At 44.8% G+C, this 18,443-nt stretch overlaps 1 protein-coding gene across 6 annotated transcripts in view; it reads right to left on the reverse strand.

Annotated features, from left to right (window-relative positions):
* The window catches only part of camta1a (calmodulin binding transcription activator 1a), a 275,197-nt gene that overhangs the window by 151,840 nt on the left and 104,914 nt on the right, over nt 1-18,443 (reverse strand). The gene's annotated exons all lie outside the window — the stretch shown is intronic.

An 18,443-nucleotide genomic window follows, 5' to 3' on the forward strand; every position in this document is an offset into this window, starting at 1 on the left:
CAGATCATCTTCTGAGACCATCTTTGTTACGAAAGCTTTGATCAAGTTCTCCTCTGAGGACATCAAGGTGCTCTCCGAAAGATTGACATCTCTGTGTTTGAGAGCGAGCAGCTTTTAACATTTTTGGTCCGATCCTCCCCCAAATCCCTTTGATCTGCCCTTGACACTCCTCTATGGATCAATCCACTCTTTAACCTTTGAATAATAATTACACGCCAGTCTCACAATATTGACATGCGTGTGTTCTGCTGCTTCAGAAAAGGCTGTAGATCCTTTGGAGTTAGTTGTGTACAAAGAGATGCTATAGACACTGAAGTCAAAAAAAAAAGAGGCCTAAACTGCCACTAGTATGAATAGAGATACTTCAAACACTTTCATGTTTCCCATGCTCGCCCTGCCTACTGCATCAGTCTGAGTGTAAGGGGGAACACGCTAGACCATACCCGTCCATTTTCTCACCAAACTAATGGGCAGAAATAAAAGCACTTTGGATGCTGGTAGACAACCTAATGATTACCAGCGACAGCCAGCAATTCACTCTTCAGCAAGAACATTTGTCAGCTTCTCAGACTGTTAGAGAGAGCGAGACACAAGGACAGACCTGCTGCCACAAAAATATCTTTTACTTTCTAAGGATGTGCATCCCTCTTCATGTTGGAGTGTCAATAAACATTTAAGTGTGAATATGCTGTTCAAATATTGTCTTGTTTGGTCAGTGAAGCCTGAGTCTGGAAAAAGCCTCCGTCGAGGCTTTATGTTCTTATTTCGCCCGACCACATGGAGCAATAATGTATCCAAAACACACCAGCTTTCTCTACAGCAGAAATTGGAAAAATATGAGACATATGTGGTCACACAAAGCGATCACAAAGAGCGACACAGATGTTTTTTTTTTTTCCTTCACTCTAAAGTATGCAAGAAGGCTCTCATTGGCTCATCATGGCTGTGTCACAAGTGTGACCTGGCACAGAGACACAGCACACTGTCGGTAGCCCATAGGGACGCTGCAGGGCACTGCGGTGTGAGGGGTTCCCAGGCTGGCAGGGGTCCCAACAGAGAGGGGGTGGTAGCATGACTGGCACCCTTGCTTCCAGGTGCAAGCTGGGAGATAATGCTGCGTTGATTAACTTCCTGTTCTCCTGCCATAATGACCGGAGGCAGCGAAGTCATGACAAGATGGAGTCTTGAATTAAGAAAAGATGGGAGGAGGATGAGGCTGTCAAGAGGAGCTCACGGCTGCTCCTCTCCTTTTTAACTTTGGCTGTATGACGGGGGGAAAAAAACAACAAAGCAGTGAAATGTTCACAGTTACTTTTCTGCATACATTTGTCAGTAAATTAGACTAACAGGGCAGTGATTAGATTAATCCCTGCTATTCCGTGCTCATTTTGGGGGGGATAAACGGCAGCGGGAAGCTCCTTCAGTGACCTCTGTGCCTGTTAGCACACAGCCCCTTCCATCACTCTCGTCTTTAACATACAGCCACAGCCGCAGCCTCAGCCTCAGTGGCAGAGGATGAAATAGGGGGCCGCATGGTCTCGTACTTAACAACATAAAAAAATAGAAGTGAGCCTCTACCTCTGGCTCTTAGCGCACCCCTCCCTCTCTGAACAGATGCCAGGGATTATTCCAACCCCCCGACCAACCATAAAGGTGCAATAATCTTATGGTGAGGAAACAAACAAAAACAGACGTGCAGCCATTAAACAGCTGCAAAGAGACAAAGTTTGCATGGGCGGCATAATGAGAGGCTAGCGTGCGTTCAGGTTGAGCAAACACGCTTGCGGGTTAGTGCAAGAGGGGTGGAGGGGGAAGCAGGCAAGCGGTGTGCCGAACACTGATGGTGCATCAAAGTCAAACCAGCAGCTGTCAATGGGCTCTGGACTCTATCTGCTGACCCGAGTGCCTCTGGCCTGCTCTCCTTCACTGGGGAAATATTCAGAGGAGGCTCTCTGTACACACAGCTCCTACCTCACTGTACCTCTTAGGTCAGGATCCAGCTCGTGCAAAGCTGTTTGTACTTCCTTCCTTTATGCCTCAGTCTCCCCATTGACATGATCTTTGCTGGGGTTTTATCTCCAGAAGCTGTTGAAATACACTGTACCAGTAAGGGCTGTCTTCCTCACATCTTAAATTGAGGCAAACTCTCTTTCAAGCCTGATCTAAATAAATAACAATCAGCACAAGCGGGCAGTGAACCAGAGAGCGAGTATGAGCAATACCTCCTCTAATTGACACGGTGGTTGCAAAAAAGGGGCCTTTCATTTTACAGGGGAAAGAACAACCCAGGGCTGTTTGTTGTAACCCAGCCATCTCATTTGTTTCTTTTGTCTCTGTAAAAGCTGCGACACACTGTTAGCAAAGGGGGCCGCCCCAGAACATGACGGAGCAGTCTAGTAGTTTCAGGGCTGATGGAGATGGAGAGCCGAGAGTGTTTGTGTGTGTGTTCCTGTCTACCGTGTTACAATCAGAGGGCCTGATTACTGGTTACCTGTCTGGGCCTGGCACATTATTAACATGCTCTTCAGGAGGTGTCACTCCTGTACTCATCAGTGTGCCTCCCCTCCAGTTCTCTCTTCTCATTGCCTCCACACACCTTCTCCAATCTGACTCTCACTCTGTCTCATTTTTTTTTTTCCCCTCTCCCACAACCGCTGAGGTGAAAAGGAAAGCCACCATAAGAAAATTTTCATTTTGAGATGACTGGCTTTTACTGTCTCGCCTTTCAAATGATATTTTCACTCTAGAGGTACAACATTTTCTCCAGAGAGAATCAGCTTTTGAAATGTGTACCTATTTGAAATTGGAGATGACACTAACATATTCATCCCATTTCACTTCTTTGCGCCAAGGGAGCAGGAGGAGCAGGACAGGAGCAGTAAACTCTCGGAAAATAAACACCATTTGTCTCATGTTTTGACTTTCTCAAAATTAATTGTAATAACATTTTTAGGAACAACTGTCTGTAGGCCTGATCAGATGGATTTCATTAGACCCTCACCCTTTCTTATCGCACGAAAGTCAGTCAAACATGATGCCGGTGTTTGATGGAGATATTCCGTGGTAGATTCACTGTCCCGGGATGACCTGAGGCTATATTGTTTTGCCGTTCCCTCTGATTCACTAGCAACTTTGATTTATGGGAGAAGAGAGAAGCGTTGAGAGGACCAACGCTCCAGCATTTGGATGACAGACCTGATCACTTGAAACAACTGTCGCTGTTCCATTAGAAGGAGCGATAGGAGTCTTTTGGCATTATCTCAGGACGCATCAGACACCTGTCTCTAAACACCATCCATAATGTCTTTCCTCTCCTGCGTCCACAGTGCATTTGAGCTGACAGAAAATGAGAGGTGGGAACAATACACAGCTGAGAGGACGAAACTCTGAAGCACATTCCCTTCTGTGCCACCCCCTACATTAAAAAACCAACACTTACATCATTGTCTGAGAATTTAATCTTGGTTTTTAAAACCCACGATTTACTCGACAAATTATGTAAAAACATAGAGTAATGAGTCATTCTTTGTGAGCTCAGCCATTTAAAACCAGTCCTCATCACTCAAAAAAAGGATTCAACAATTACAGCATATGTTTGTCCATTACAGTATTATTCCAGTTATACTGGTGCTCTAGTGACACTAATGAAAAGGCACTTAATGAATAGCTGTATTAGAAAAAATAACTTTAGCAACAGTATTGATTGCAGTAAAAGCTTGAGCTAATGAAATGAATATGAGAGAGCAGGAAGATGCGAAAGAATAGATGGAGGAAAGTCTGGTTAGAGGGAAGAGCACAGCGCCTCCAGCCTGCCTCGTGGTGAAGTCTGGGGAATGCATCCTCAAAGCTTTGACCTTGCCCTGCACTTGAAAGCAGGAAGTGGATGAGAGGGGGGCCAAGGAAGGGATACGGTGAGAGGAGCCCTCCCTGATGACCTGGGTTTTGCTGTGGGGAGCCAGGTCATCTGATATTTCCTCCAGGGCAGCCCAGGAAACCAACCTGCCCAGGGCTGGGCACAAATGGACTGGCGGGGATTGGGGGGGGGGGGGGGTTGCTGAAGCTTCAGGCTATCACGAGATTACACCAGAAAAAATTCAAATGTAATTAGACACAGAAAAGATAGAGACTGGCACTAAAGAAAGGGATAGAGGAGGAGGATGGGAGAGTTACTGAAAAGGGAGAGGATAATCAAAAAGGAGAGAGGAGGAACAAAGTTAAAAGTTTTTTTCCCATGACAATGATAAATGCATTTAAAACAGGAGAAGCGTGAAGGTATGGTGATTAAAAAAGAGCGCTTCAGTTCGATTCTGCAAGCAAAAGCGCCTTTGCTCGTCGAATCATTTTGGGTTTTTTTGTTTATACTTCATGAATTCTTAATGCACTAGCAATAATGTATCACACACTGTATCTATGTAATCTCATATGGCCATATTACTCTTTTAAACTGGGGAAAATAGTGAGGTAGAGTGAATCTATTTTAGCAAGCTGTAACCTCCAGCTAGCCTTTAAGATTGTTTGAGCATGGCTCATAATAGGATGCAGTGGAACTGCTATCAAGACGAATGGTCAGGACGGAGGGAAAGAGAGAAAGTGAGATGGGTGAGACAGAAACAGAGACGTAGGAGAGTGAGAGAGCTGAGAACGTGAAAGTAAGCAACAATAGAGGATGGAGCTGTTGACAGCTGCACTTGGCATCTGTTGAAGAGGAGTGAGGCTGTTCTATGAGTCCCTGTGCTCGGTTAAAAAGATGCCCTCTCCAGCATACCGCTCATTAGGACCTGCATGGGGCATCGCAGGGATACCCATGGTAAAGGGGAGGGGTGGAAGTCACACCGTGCCCACTCTGTTGCTGCAGAGTTCTTCTGCTCTGCCTTATGCACGGCCACACAGCATCCTGTGTTTTGGCAACCGATGTACCAAATCGATTCAAAGACAGAAAGTGCACCATCATGGCTGAACAAAATTCTGCGCGCTTGCAAAAATGCATTTTCATGCATCACACCCGGCATAGCTGCTCGGCACACCTGCACCACAAATGCCTTTCCATATGTCTAAAACACACCTAAGGCAATTCTCTTCTGTTTCTCCATCTAGTTCGCTATGTACCTGCTCAGCTCCTGCGGTTTGGATTCTCTCTTGCCATACAAGAGGTGGGAAGAGCAAGACAAGCCATCCACTGCCCTACATTATACATAGTTCTGGGATCAATTTGGCATTGATCCTGGATAGCTTAGATGTTTTCCAGTAGTTGGTCAATGCCTCTCTTCACATTTCTGCTTGGAATGCTGGTCATAAGACTGTTCTGAAAAAGGAGGCACTCTCCTGGGGAGACTCCTCTTGCTCCTCAATGCTGCACGCCTCCCTGCTCCCACAATCAATGTTACCCACAGCAGCTGCTCCGCCAGCACTCTCCTTTTTGTTTACAATATCACCTCTATATACTATATGCTTTCACACAAGCAGCAGACTGAGCAATAAGAAAGAACAGTAGTGGTGGTCTTGCTCCAGGGAGGAGACATTTTTACAATGGGCCGTATCCGCCAACAGTCTAACTTTAATCTATTAATGCAACAAAGTGGAAAATTATTGGAGCACATACAACAGAGCTCTTGTGCATGCTCATGTAAAATCACTTTAATCATATGTTGCAGCCTTTATAGTGAACAGATATCAACCCAACTACACACCTACAGTATGGGAGATTTTTAGACCTCGATCTCCACCACAAACCACATCTTAAAGTTTGTCACCTTTAAGAAATAGTCAGCTGCAAAAGCAGTTACATACAGACCCACATATAATACTACAAACTCCAATTAGACAAAACAACAACACTGGAGAAGAAGAAAAGTTACTTGAAGGACCAGTGTGGAGGATTTAGTGGCATCTTGTAGTGAGTTTGCAGATTGCAACCAACTGAACACCCCTTGCCTCACCCTTCCCTACGGTGGCCGCTATAAATGCAAAAAAACACAAAAGGCAATCTCTTGAGATGGAGTTTGATTTATCTGTTCTGGGCTACTGTGGAAACTTGCTGGTGCAACATGGTGAACTCTGTGGAAGAGGACCTGCTCCCTCCTTAGACACAAAGAGCTCATTCTAAGGTAATGAAAACACAACAATTCATACTTTCAGGTGATTATACACTAATGAAAACATAACTATGAATATTATATTCCATGTCTGCCAATAGAGCCCCCTAAATCCTACACAGTGGACCTTTAATTTGGATTAGCTACAGTCGTCTTATCAATTAACTGAGTTAACCACTAGCTAAAAGAGTCCCATTTTTGAGGGACAGTGGGTGACTTTGACAAGAGGCACAGAGGAAATATATTTTAATTAATATTTCTAAATTGGAGCATAATTTAAAAGAAAAACATTATTTACTAAATAATTAAAATGTATCTAATATCATAATAACACAGCAGATGTTGCATTCCCTCTTTCTTTCCAGTTTTGATTCCTACTGCTCTGCTTGGCCAGCTAGGGCCCCACTAATGGGTCTAATGAAGACTTCACAGTGACAGACTGAAAGGAGAAATACTTCTGGTGATAAATTGCACATTATTTGTGATGTTATGTTTTAATTTGTGAAAAAGTAGTCATTCAATTTTGCTCCCATACACCAACTATAGGCACATACAAAACGTATAGAAATCCTCATTATTATTGTTTTTCCTGGTGTACTCTGTGCCCCGTGACACATGAGGGGGCAGAATATTCCATATCCCGTCTCACCCTCTCTGCCTCACAATGAGAAGCTGCGGACGTATGCTGAAGGGAAAACAGGACAGACAGAAAGGCTGAGAGACCAGGAAGAGGGAGCTGGCATGACACAGGATTGTTTTGGCTTTGGTGCCATGGCTGCTGTCTCGAATGTTCGTGGAGAGGATGTAATTATTTACTTGAAGGACTACAATGGTCAGCCCCTGACACACCTGTGCGTGCACATCCTGGATTTCTATGTATTTGTATGGTTGTGTCTATATTAAAACAGAAGAGAGAGCAGCAGCAGCAAAGGCAGAAAAGATGAGAGGAGGAGGAGGAGGAAAGCGAGGAGATTGAGGAAAAACCTGGATGACTCATGAGAAGCGTTTACTTTATGTGGGAATCTACAGCATGTGGTGTGTTAGGGACACACTGAATGAGGACTGGACATAAAGTTGACTGAGATGAAATACATCCATCTTTGTCAGCCATAATTAGGCAGCACTGTGACCCTGTGGTTGTTGCTATGGATGTGTGCGTGCCTGCTGATGTAAAGCCCATATGGGACCTCCTACTGCTGTACCCTTGAGAGATGTGTCTTGTGTAATGATTCTATTACACCTCTTCCTTCTTCTATCTGTCCCTCCCTCTCTTTCCCTCGGGCTCTAACTTCTGGCAAGACTTTAAGATGTGTTGGAGGCTCGTCGGAAATATGGAGCACTACATTAGTAAACAGGGCAAAAAATGTGTATGTGTGCACACGTGGATGCATCGTGATGCGCTGCAGGGCGCGGCGGGAAGCGGCCAGGTTCACTTCCTGGCACCCCGTGGCTGTCTGACCTCTGGCGTCCACGCTGCACGTCCTCTTCATCATCTATGCAGCAGGATGTCTGCTCCCCCCTGCTGACAGCCCAACCAAGGAGAACGGAGAGTGGCGGAGCCTCCATGATGCTGACCTTACCGGAGCCCCACTGCCGAGAATCCAGGCTGTTACCCCACTCTGCTGCTGAACTTTTTTCCCCCTCAAACCCAACTTCTGTCCACCAAAAGAGGGAAAAAACCTGCAGGAGCAGTCAAACTTACCAGAGGCGGTGATTCTCTGTGTGTCTCCTCTCTCTAATTCTTTACTGTATGTCTTCTATTTGACAGATGCTCATGTTTTGGAAGACAGCAGATATTGAAAGTGCCATGTCAGATCGTACCGCCAACAGCCGCCAGGTCTGTTTGACTCCTAATGTAATTTCACAATTTGATATAGAGTGCAGGCATAAATGCTACATTTGTTGCCTTCTTATGCTTTGTGTGAGAAAGATATTGCTGTGAAAATCCACAGAGAGGGCATTAAATGTCATCTAAGTATAATTGAGGTGTGATTTCTCTCTGTGGAGACATTGTAAGAATCTAAGCACTATATCCTCAAATATCACCCAAATTTTCCCAAAAGTCAAGGAGCGATGGTATCATGCATAAATGAAGTGACAGTGGATTCTAGAAGGTCACCATTCACTTCATATCCATCAACTGATGTCAGCTTTCATTTTAAGGCTCCTGCAGGGCCTATCCAGAGAGAGAAGGGAAGAAACGGAGAGACTCCCCCATATATCTCAAAAGGTACAAATGAGCCGAGCTCTGTCTCACGTGAGCCTGAAAGAATATTTATGTCAGGCTCCAGAATCAATTAATGCCTGCATTATCCTCTGAATTCCACTATTCTAAATGCCAAATAAGTGGGGCACCCTTGCATGAAACCAATTTCTTACTTTGTTTCCGAGACACACCCCAGAACCACCTACAGGTCTTCTTTAAGAACTGCAGTTGTCTTTGACCGTGGAGTCGTGCACCTGTGCCCATGAGCATGTGCTGAAAATGTGTGCGTGTGCGCGTTTACATAAGTAGCATGCTGTGATGAGGATGTGTGCAGTTATGTAGGCTATGCAGGTAAGTTTAAAGCGTTCAGTTCAACCTGTTCTCAATATGCAGCTGTAGTGAAAGAGCTGTTCGATACAAAAATGCAGAACGTTCTGACAGGAGGACAAATTGTGATACACAAACTGAAGCCTGCTCACCATGTTAAAGGCAGGGAGAGAAAAGGTGAAGGAGAGGCTGGAGGAGGAGGAGGAGGTGGAGGAGGAGAGAGAGAGAGAGGCAAAGAAACAGACTGAAGAAGAGGCAGATTATGTGTTAAAGGGCAAAATGTGATGTCTTCAATCGACTACAGTATATGTCATGAAAAGAAACAGGATGAAATATTGTCCATCCACAGAGAGCGACACACTCCACTCTAGAGACGGAGAGAAAAGACATGAAGACAAGACAAGACTGAAAACTCACCAAAGGGATGGCCAGATCTCCAGCTCAGGCCAATTAGCCGCCAGAAACTCATTTTTCCCTTACTACTCGTCAGCATGAAAGGATCACCCTTTGTCTGTCAGACTCATGCCTTTATCCTCTATAGCTACTTCCTGTACACAGTCTGTACAGCACACACACACACACACACACACACACACACACACACACACACACTCACACACACACCCTTTTAATTCTAACATGAACAAGTTACATTCCTGCAACTCCCTTTTCAGTTCCTGTCATCTCTCTGTACGCCTGTCAGCACACATATGTCTAGGCAGAACACACACGTACAAACACCGACTGAACATGCAGGCATACAAACAGTATCAGTCAAATCCTCACATGAACTGCTCTCGTTTTATCTCCTCTCAGATCCTGCCATCTTGCTGACTGATGTGATTGTTAGTTCTGGAGGAGGGTTCTCTTTAATTTAAGTGGGTGTGAGTGTATGTGTGTGCGTGTGTGTGTATAACTATCTGTCGAGAGCATCGCCTGGCCATGGCTGGTATTGTTTGGCCTATCAGACAAGCTGTCAAGTAGTCTCTCTCTCTCTTTCTCTCTCTCTCTCTCTCTCTTACTTTCTCTCCTGGCTCTCCGCCGCTTTGTGTTCATGTTACAATAACGGGAATGTGGGACTCTGAAGGTCACAGACGCTTGAAGTCAAACCTGCTTGCCGACATGCATGTTTTGTCTCCCAACAGCAGACCCCAACACCAGACATCCATGTAACACTAACCGTCCACATGAGCTACAGTCAATGACCGCTCAGCACCAGCAATCATCATGTTCAAGGTCGTGTTCACCAAACTGGAGCTACCAAATCCAAAAGTGCAGCTGTATAGGTTTCACTTGCACTTTTTTTTTCCACTGAGCTAACTTTTCCTCAACTTTTCTGCCTCTATCTGCATACTCCCATCTGCCTTGTGTGCATTATCAGTCTCACATCTCTCCCCTCTAAAAGTTTGGCCCGTTGAGAGGGGAGGAGCAGGCTGCTCTTTGTGAAGGCTGCTCTCCGCAGACGGTAGGGAATCGATCAGCCAGACGCTCCAATGGCCTGCTCCTTTGTGAGCCCAGTCTGGCTCTGTGCAGCTCTCCTCTGTTTATCTCCCTCACGTCGCTCGCTGGCTACATGCTCTTAATTAAACATGCCGCACGGCTATTAATTGTCAACCAGATTCAATTTGTTCCCCAGGCACGCTGTGAATGGGCCTCTCCTCCCAGAACAAAGGTGTCCGAACAGCCATGTCAGAGTTGAACAAAAGGCCCAAGGCATCACTTCTATCTCCCACAGCCTGAGCTGCTACAGCTCGCAGGCAGCCATTGAATGAGGTGTTATCCCGGCAGGTTTCCAGGCAGGTGTTCAAGAGATGTCCAGAGTAAACCGTCTTGTACTTTGCCACGCCATCTTTTTTTTCACCCAACGACATTTGGGCAGAAACAAAGCACTCCATCAGAATTTAGCCGCTACACCTTTGCAAGCTATCATAATGCTTTCACCTGCACAAACACCCATTCGGTAAAATACTCTAAATCTGTCTCATTTTTTAATCTTGTTAGGGCTGCTTTTTTCATTTTACATGGGAACTCTTTTGACAAATTGTGGAAACAAATAAATAAATAACCCAATGACTGCTAAGATGAATCTGGGAGTAAGCAGCTGCCAAGGCATAATATAATTCATGGCCATGCATCAATGTTACTGGAGACTGCTCCAGCACCCAGCCAGAACCCACAGAGCCAGGTGCCAACACATCCATCCCCTTGCAATTCCCTCATCCGTCCCACCTCTCAGTCACTCCAGCCATCACCCCAATCAATGCTTCCTTCCCAAAAACCTAAAGCTCTGGGCCCCAGCTGGTGCCAAGGAGGCCTGGCTGGTGCTATTGTGTCACTGCCTAAACCCCTCTACAATACAACGATAAACCTGCCCCCTCTGTGCCTCCTAAGTCATACACCGGGCAGATGCCAAACCATGAGCTGTCCATATATTCACATAAAGACCTCTTAACCACAGAACCTCCAAAGCACTGACAAAGTCTAACAATGCTGCATGTTTTAAGCCTGGAACTTATCTACCTATGGTATATACAACGGCAAAAAAGACAGAAAAAACCAAACACTTACAAGTGTATCATGTAGATAAACAAAAGCTTATTGTAGTATAGAAAATACTATTGTGTAGAAAGCCTTGTTCAAACACTGCGTTGTGGAATTTTTAATGAGAGTTAGGCGAAGGTGCTGTAGCATATACAGAGAGGAGATCTTTTCCCCAGTGTGCTTCTGTGCCTGCCTTTTCAGCAATCCCAATATTTTGCTGCTGGTGAACTCACTGAGCAGTTGAGGAATTACTTATTTAAAAGATAAGGTTTCCTCTGTTGTCAGCAAAAACCGCCTCTTGTCCATAACGGGAGAAAACCAATGCAGTGTGAAATCAAAGGTCACCCAGAGACAAATAGCGCTAACAGGCGAGAGCAGGGGTGACAAACGCTCCCTCTCTGTGCTCACCAAATTAATTAAGAGTGGAGATTCAACATGGCATCTCCAACACAAAGGAGAACAAGCAGCCTTGTTGTTATTTCAGCAAGACTTTTAAGAGAACAAACACACTCCCCTTTTCTCTATTGTAATCAAAGCATGTTGACCCGCATCTCTCAAATGACTCCTTCATTGAGTGTTTTATATGGCAGCTTTAAGAAGTAATTGATCTGAATCTAGGCATCCGTTGAGCTTGCGTCAGCCTCACAACTCAGCTTGCCTTCAGCCCAGGACCCTGGGAGCACTGCATTAAACACCTTACTCCAGGCAGCCTGCTAATCCACAGCATTCGTAGGTGTCTCTGTCTGGCCGTGACCACGAGATAAGCCCAAGCCTGGAGGAGACAGCAGCAAGCAATAGACACAAAGTGCACATTTGAGTGTGTCTTTGCATCCGGTCCACAGTCAGTCACCCAGTTGAGGAGATGGGCTGAAAACAGCAGGTCTGAGACCAAGCCTGGATAATGACACCTCATCTGGGAACAGCTAGCGAGAAACATCTGCATCCCCTTATCTCTGCAATGGCTGCACTGTCGAAACGACACGGCGATCATTTACTGGATTACCCTACAGTAAGCTGCCGCCTGATGTTCTTTCACAGATCAGTGTAGTGGAAATGTTTATACAGAGCGAGCTGGGACGAGAAAGTTGTCTCAATGTCTTAGATAAGCATGAAAAGCCAGCATGCCGGCCTCAGGCACGAATTGCAGTGCACTCACCTAGCATTGATCCCAGTCACAATGTTCAGTCAACCAATTGCGGACCAGAAATTTTAATAAGCTGGAGTTTAATCAGCCCAGAAACTAATGATGAGAAGTTTTGTACCCAATCCATTCAACCAGCATTCATGTAGCAGCACAACGCTCTCTGAATACAGTCAAGGGCTTGAGCCAGGAGGAAGAATTCAATTTTATGAAATGTTGAAAGCTCTCATTTTGGGCCAATTAATTCCATGAGAAAATCGTTGATTCCAGACAGAGAGCTTGTGAGAAATAAAAGTTTGGTTAATTAGATTTACTATCAAGGACAGTTAGTTATCACTACATAATATCCTACAAATATATTGCTTTTATAAATGTTTAATTTATATTGCATTAACAATGAGAGGTCTATGCCCTTGGTGTTGGTAAAATATGGGGTTGGGAGCACAGCACTAAGTCAGAACGTACCAATCACGTTGTAAGGTCATGCTCAGCTGTAGCTTTTGGCCTTTTAATGGTCATTTATTGTTCATCAAGTGTGTGTGTGTGAGTGTGTGTGTATACATGTGTGCGAATGCTTGCAGGGGTCTATGTGTGTGTTTTATGTGTTCTCTCCCCGCAGCAGGGAGGGGCAGCACCACCCTGGCCCCACTGCCTCCACCCACTCATCCATCCCACGTCTTGTCTAATTAAACATCGTTAACATTCATCCCAAGGTCTTATGCAGATGAGCACAGAGGGAATGTGGTGCACTGCGCAATAAGAAAACAACTTGGGGGGGTGGCAAAGAGGTGAGCACAGGGATGAGATGGGGTTGTATCCGAATTGAGACGTGCATGGATATCTCCGATTTGACCTCATTCATCAATTAATTACCACCATTAGCAGGAGGTGATGTGGAACCAAAGCTGAAATCACTGCACCGTGGCGTCTCCACCACCAGTTTGTTGATTGTGTGTGTGCGGGCATATGTGTATGACAGACAGGCACCCATTAAGCACTGAGCCAGGTACTTTTAAGTGTGTCTATGTGTATGTAAACCTACAGCATGACCAAAAAGGCAGACAGATAGACAAACTGATGGGCATCTAGCCAAGCGCTGCCATCGGTGTCTCCTCAACAGAACTGTGATCACAGCGCAGTCCTGTCATGTGGCTGTCACTCTATCACTCACAATCACCCACACACCACACCATCACACCGTACCACGTCGCAGACGTGCAAACGCCTGAGACTGTATAGTCCCATCTTAAAAGACACTCTGTTCCTTTGTAGCTTGACGTGTAATTTGAAAAACAGACTGTCATCCTTTTTGCACATTACCCAATTCCCCAAATTATCACCAGGAACAACATCAGTAAGGTAACCTGATGTGCATGGAAAGCAAGAAAACAACAGGGAAACCATTTTTAACAGCGTCTATGTGAGGCATCATCAGAATACCTGGAAGCGATTGAGGTTATGAGTGTGTCAGCAATCTTGTGTAAAGACCCCATGTCAGTTCATTTTCTCCAATAGATATTTTTCACATATTGTGAGGGTACTGGCAAACATTGCAGCTATTCAAATGCAACATAAAAGCCATAAAGCTGGCATTTGCTTCGCATGCATTGTACAAAGATCTCAACAGGGGTATACTATATTTGAGCAGGTGCATTTGTCAGAAACTGAGATAAGGTTTTGAACCAGGAGGCTAAAATGGGTTTAAGAGGCTGTGCTGGTCTGAGGGAGTGACTGCCAGGGCAGTGGAGCGGGTGTGGCAGCAAGGCTGTGTTATGAGCGTTGCACATGGGCTCATATTTTTGAGGCCAGGCTGATGGTTGGCCATGCACGGCAGCACAGCACAGCACTTCCTAAGATCCTGTTTATAACTGTCTGTGGAACAAGAGCCCGAGGGAGGAGCCTGCTTAAACTCACTCACCTTCACCGCCGGCCTCAGATCCATCTTTGTGCACGGCATGTATCCCACATGCACTTATGCACACATGCACCAACAACAAAGTACACACGCAAACAAATATACTTGTGTGTGTGCACACAGACACACACACACACACACACGTCACATAAACTGTGTGCAAACATAGCACAGGGTCAGCACACCACATGTGGGCCTTTGCAAAAATAAAGAGTCCCCCTCAAAGGACCGGTGTCAAATAGGCATGCATGAAAAAGCACAAAAAGCACTTTGCCCCACATACATATCTGATGCACAACAGCCAAGGTCAGCCCAAATCCTCTCCCTATTGGCGGCCACTTGAATCACCTTTGAGGATCAACAACTTTCATATGGTGCTTTGCGAGTCTGTTCCATAAACATGTTATGCTACTTGAGTTCCAGTTAGTCTAAGTGACAAGCTTATTGTGGGCTCGTCAACAGCGGCTCAGCTAAAACTAGGAGAGGGGGCGCTGTGTAGACAGTCAAGTACTAGCGGTGAGCGGGCGGGCTCAGCAAACGTTGATGAAGTGCAGCATTAGTGTGGTGATTAACTCCTTCTCCCGCTCTTCCTCCTCTCGTTCAGTCCCATTTCCTCCCACTGCTGGCCGGGAAGGGAGTCTCTGATCAGTGTGTGTGAGATTCCCTTGACACATCGTCCATCTGTGTGTGTGAGCTGGTAAGCCACCAGGCCGTCTTCACCAACATGCTGTCGGAATCCCTCCTCAATGTCTCTCCATTACAAACCTTTCCTCTCAGCCTCTCCAAACAGCACTGAAACTTTGATGAGACAGTGCTCCATTTGGCATGACATGATGTTAACATGCTATGGAGGATAAGCGTATAAACACAACAACTTGGATCTATGTGCCATACAAATGTAATGATATAAATTTTACATGGCAGTGAAGACAATCTCACTCTCTCTGAATCATGTCTTACACACCGTCTCTTTTCCCTCGGTGGTCTGCGACGCACAACCTGTGAAATGTTGCGATGCTGTGATCTGTGCAGCCATATGCTTGAAAGAAGAACACCATGTAGAACCTCCCCGAAGGAAAGTCCTGATTTTTCACAGCGCAGTGTCACCAAGCTGGCTTAAAACATAATAAACTAACTTGGCACCTGGCTAACTCACTCAAGAGTCCACCTTAGGAGCACCCCACAACATCACTGGTTCAAATCCAACCAAATCTAAATTACAGCCAATAAATAAAGGCATGAAAAATATTAGAAATATATGTATATATGAAAGATCTGTCCTAGGAGGTCAAAATGCTATTTGAGGAAATTTAAAATGTCAATAACTTACAATTGCACATTAAGCATTTCAAGTGTGCTAACCTCAGTGTATAGCCTTGTTCTACCCCCTCCTAAGGCTTCAACCTATTTCTACAAAAAAGTACAAACAAGTACTTTTCACTTGCTTTAAAAACTCAACATTTTAATCTGAAAATCTATGAGACCAAGTTGCTTGTTAAGTTGGACTTCTTTGCAGAGGCCCGCAGGATAACAGAGGGAGAGAGAACAGTCCAGCTACTGCAACCCTTTCCAAGCGGCGATCAGAGGGCCAGGTGGCTGTGGCAAATGACCTGCACTCAATGGTGCAGTAATAGCTTCACCTCTTCACCAGAGAGGCTATTCTGTGATCACATAGCCCCCACTCATATCAGATTGCATCACCAAGCCCGAAGCAGGGAAGTCCTTTTTTTTCTTCACAGGTGCACAGGAAAAAAAAAAAATGGTGGAAACCCAGCAAGCTAAAAACACAGAATGAGTCAGACTCCTGTAATTAGCAAGTCTGCAGAAGCTGACTCCTCCTGATGACAATAACTGTGGCTTATAATATTCTGCCGGTGCTGTAAGAACCAATTTCACCTCTATTACCCATAATGCTATTGTTAGAAAAGTATTTTACCTCTTTGTAGACCCAGATGTATTTTTATATTCATTTGAAAAAAAATATGTTTATATCACTTACAGCAAATACATGTTGTGGAGATCTAACCCTCTTTGGTACCTCAACCAATGTTTCAGCCCTCTCCACAGGTAACGAGTGTGTCTCTGAACACATGGCAGGGGTCAAAGACTCACTCAGCCATGGCCGTGTGGGGAAAAAGGTGGTGGTATCGAACAGGTCTCACAGACGGACACTCCTCAGACACCGCTCTCATATGCAGATTGAGCATAATGTCCCATGGACTGCACACGATGCACAGCTCTTGTTAAGCATTCAATAGCATTCTGATGCAACTGGCTGCCAAAATAAACTTCTTCTCTGTCATTCCAACATAATTCAAAACTTATCATTTCAAGACTGCCGTCGCTGTTTTCTGCGAAGAGGATAAAACCCATGGAAGGGAGGCACTCTTTCACATAGACTGGCAGTCAGCCTTAATAACAGCAGCATTTACAATGTTTTGAGGATTTTGTAGACTTTCACCTGTAATAACCATCAGTATTAAGTGTCTTTCGGTAAAGGTTATTCTCACAGTGGGATGTGTATCTCCTCTTGTCTCTACTTATCTCCTGTGCCCTTATAAATTCTCGACAATTACATGCCAAAGCTTTTTTTTTTTTTTTTTTTTCAGGAGTAGAAATTACAGCTGTCTCCTCTCCTCTCTCTCATCCTGGCATCACTCATCTATTATTCAGTTTTTAATTTGGCTATTTGAGGTTTGTTCCCTCGTTTGGCGACAAGTAAGCCTCTGCTAAACAGGCACCTTATCCATTACACTAAATCTAGCACACAGCAGACAGCATTCTGGAATTGACCATTAGAGGGGTTATTGATATAACCACCATTCCCTCTCGTCATTATCCCTCTAATTTATCCGTAATTGTATAGCAGCTTTTTGGAGTTATTCTCACCTTGGATGCAAAGAGAAAGCATCTTCACTTTTTGAAACATATCCATGTTTGGGTAGTTTACACAAAAACCTATCCATCAAATTATGGAGGGGCAGTATTCAGTCCAGGCAAAGCCAAGTCTCCATTGTGGCCATTTAGCTGAAGCGCTTTTGTGTTTATGACAAAAGTTTCCAAATTGCAGTCGGCTTTTACTGAGGGTGCCACCGCACTTCTGGTCATCGTTACAGAGAGATAGGGCTCTCTGACTGATCTTCAGACTCCTATAATCATATGCAATTGTGGTAAAGTGAAAAGAAAGACATGGCTCTTTACTGGGATCTATGACTCATTGTATCTTATGTGTCACACGAGCCAAGGATCAATAGCACTCAATAGTCTATTAATAGGCAAGTCTTGGCTCTGTTCAGACTATAGCACCAGCCTGTCCACTAGACCAGGCCGTGAAAAGAAGAGGGTGCAATAGAAACCAATCCTCGCTTTTCTGTTAACAGTGAAAGCCTCTTAATCATCTCAGTTTCCCATTGACTTAGCCTCCGTGCTTCTCGCCCTCTCACCAAAGGCCTATCTTAGAGGGGATAGTTAACCGACCCCCACCTCCCCTCCTTGCCAGAGAGAAGATGACTCTGTCTATTGAGGAGTTTGGAAGTGAGGTCAAGGAGGTTTTCTCGAGTCGCACTGCAACATAATTCCAGTCTGCACTGATGCGTTTGGGTAATACTTCAAAATATCCTACGCACAGTCGCACCTGTGCAAAACACTGCATTATCTTCATCTTCAGAACTTGAATTCTTTGTAATTAAGACCCTTCTCCACATTCAGTGCTGATGATAATAAGATGCCCTGTAACAGGAGCGATTACTGACAGGCATTTGGACAAGTGCAAGAGCATCTTCATCTTAAGTGTAAGCGATCTGTCTAACAGACCATAGTATGTAGTTACCTGATAGAGACAGTCACCAAAATCAGACTCCAGTCGCTCACTCATGCAGACAATCAAAGGACACCTGAGTAATATAAAACAAATATTGCTATTGATCTGCAGTCTTTAATTTCCTCCCACCTCTAATAATGTTGAAATCCAAATAGAGCTTCGGGCCTTCCACTATTTACCATCTCGCACAGATTACCGCATCAATTCTGGTCGAAGAAGATCTATTGATGAATTCCTTTGTGTTTGTTTAGGCCTGTTATTTTGTCGAGCGCCTTTATTAAATACCGCTCTCAGTTTAAAGAATTGTTTGTTATCTCCCATCATTTACCGCACAGAATATAAACATACTGTACAGTTTGCACCCCCCCTCCCGCCTCTGTTGATTTCATGCCTGTAGTGTT

The sequence above is a fragment of the Chaetodon auriga genome, chromosome 10, assembly GCF_051107435.1.
Source record: "Chaetodon auriga isolate fChaAug3 chromosome 10, fChaAug3.hap1, whole genome shotgun sequence".
In the NCBI taxonomy this organism is placed as follows: domain Eukaryota; kingdom Metazoa; phylum Chordata; class Actinopteri; order Chaetodontiformes; family Chaetodontidae; genus Chaetodon; species Chaetodon auriga.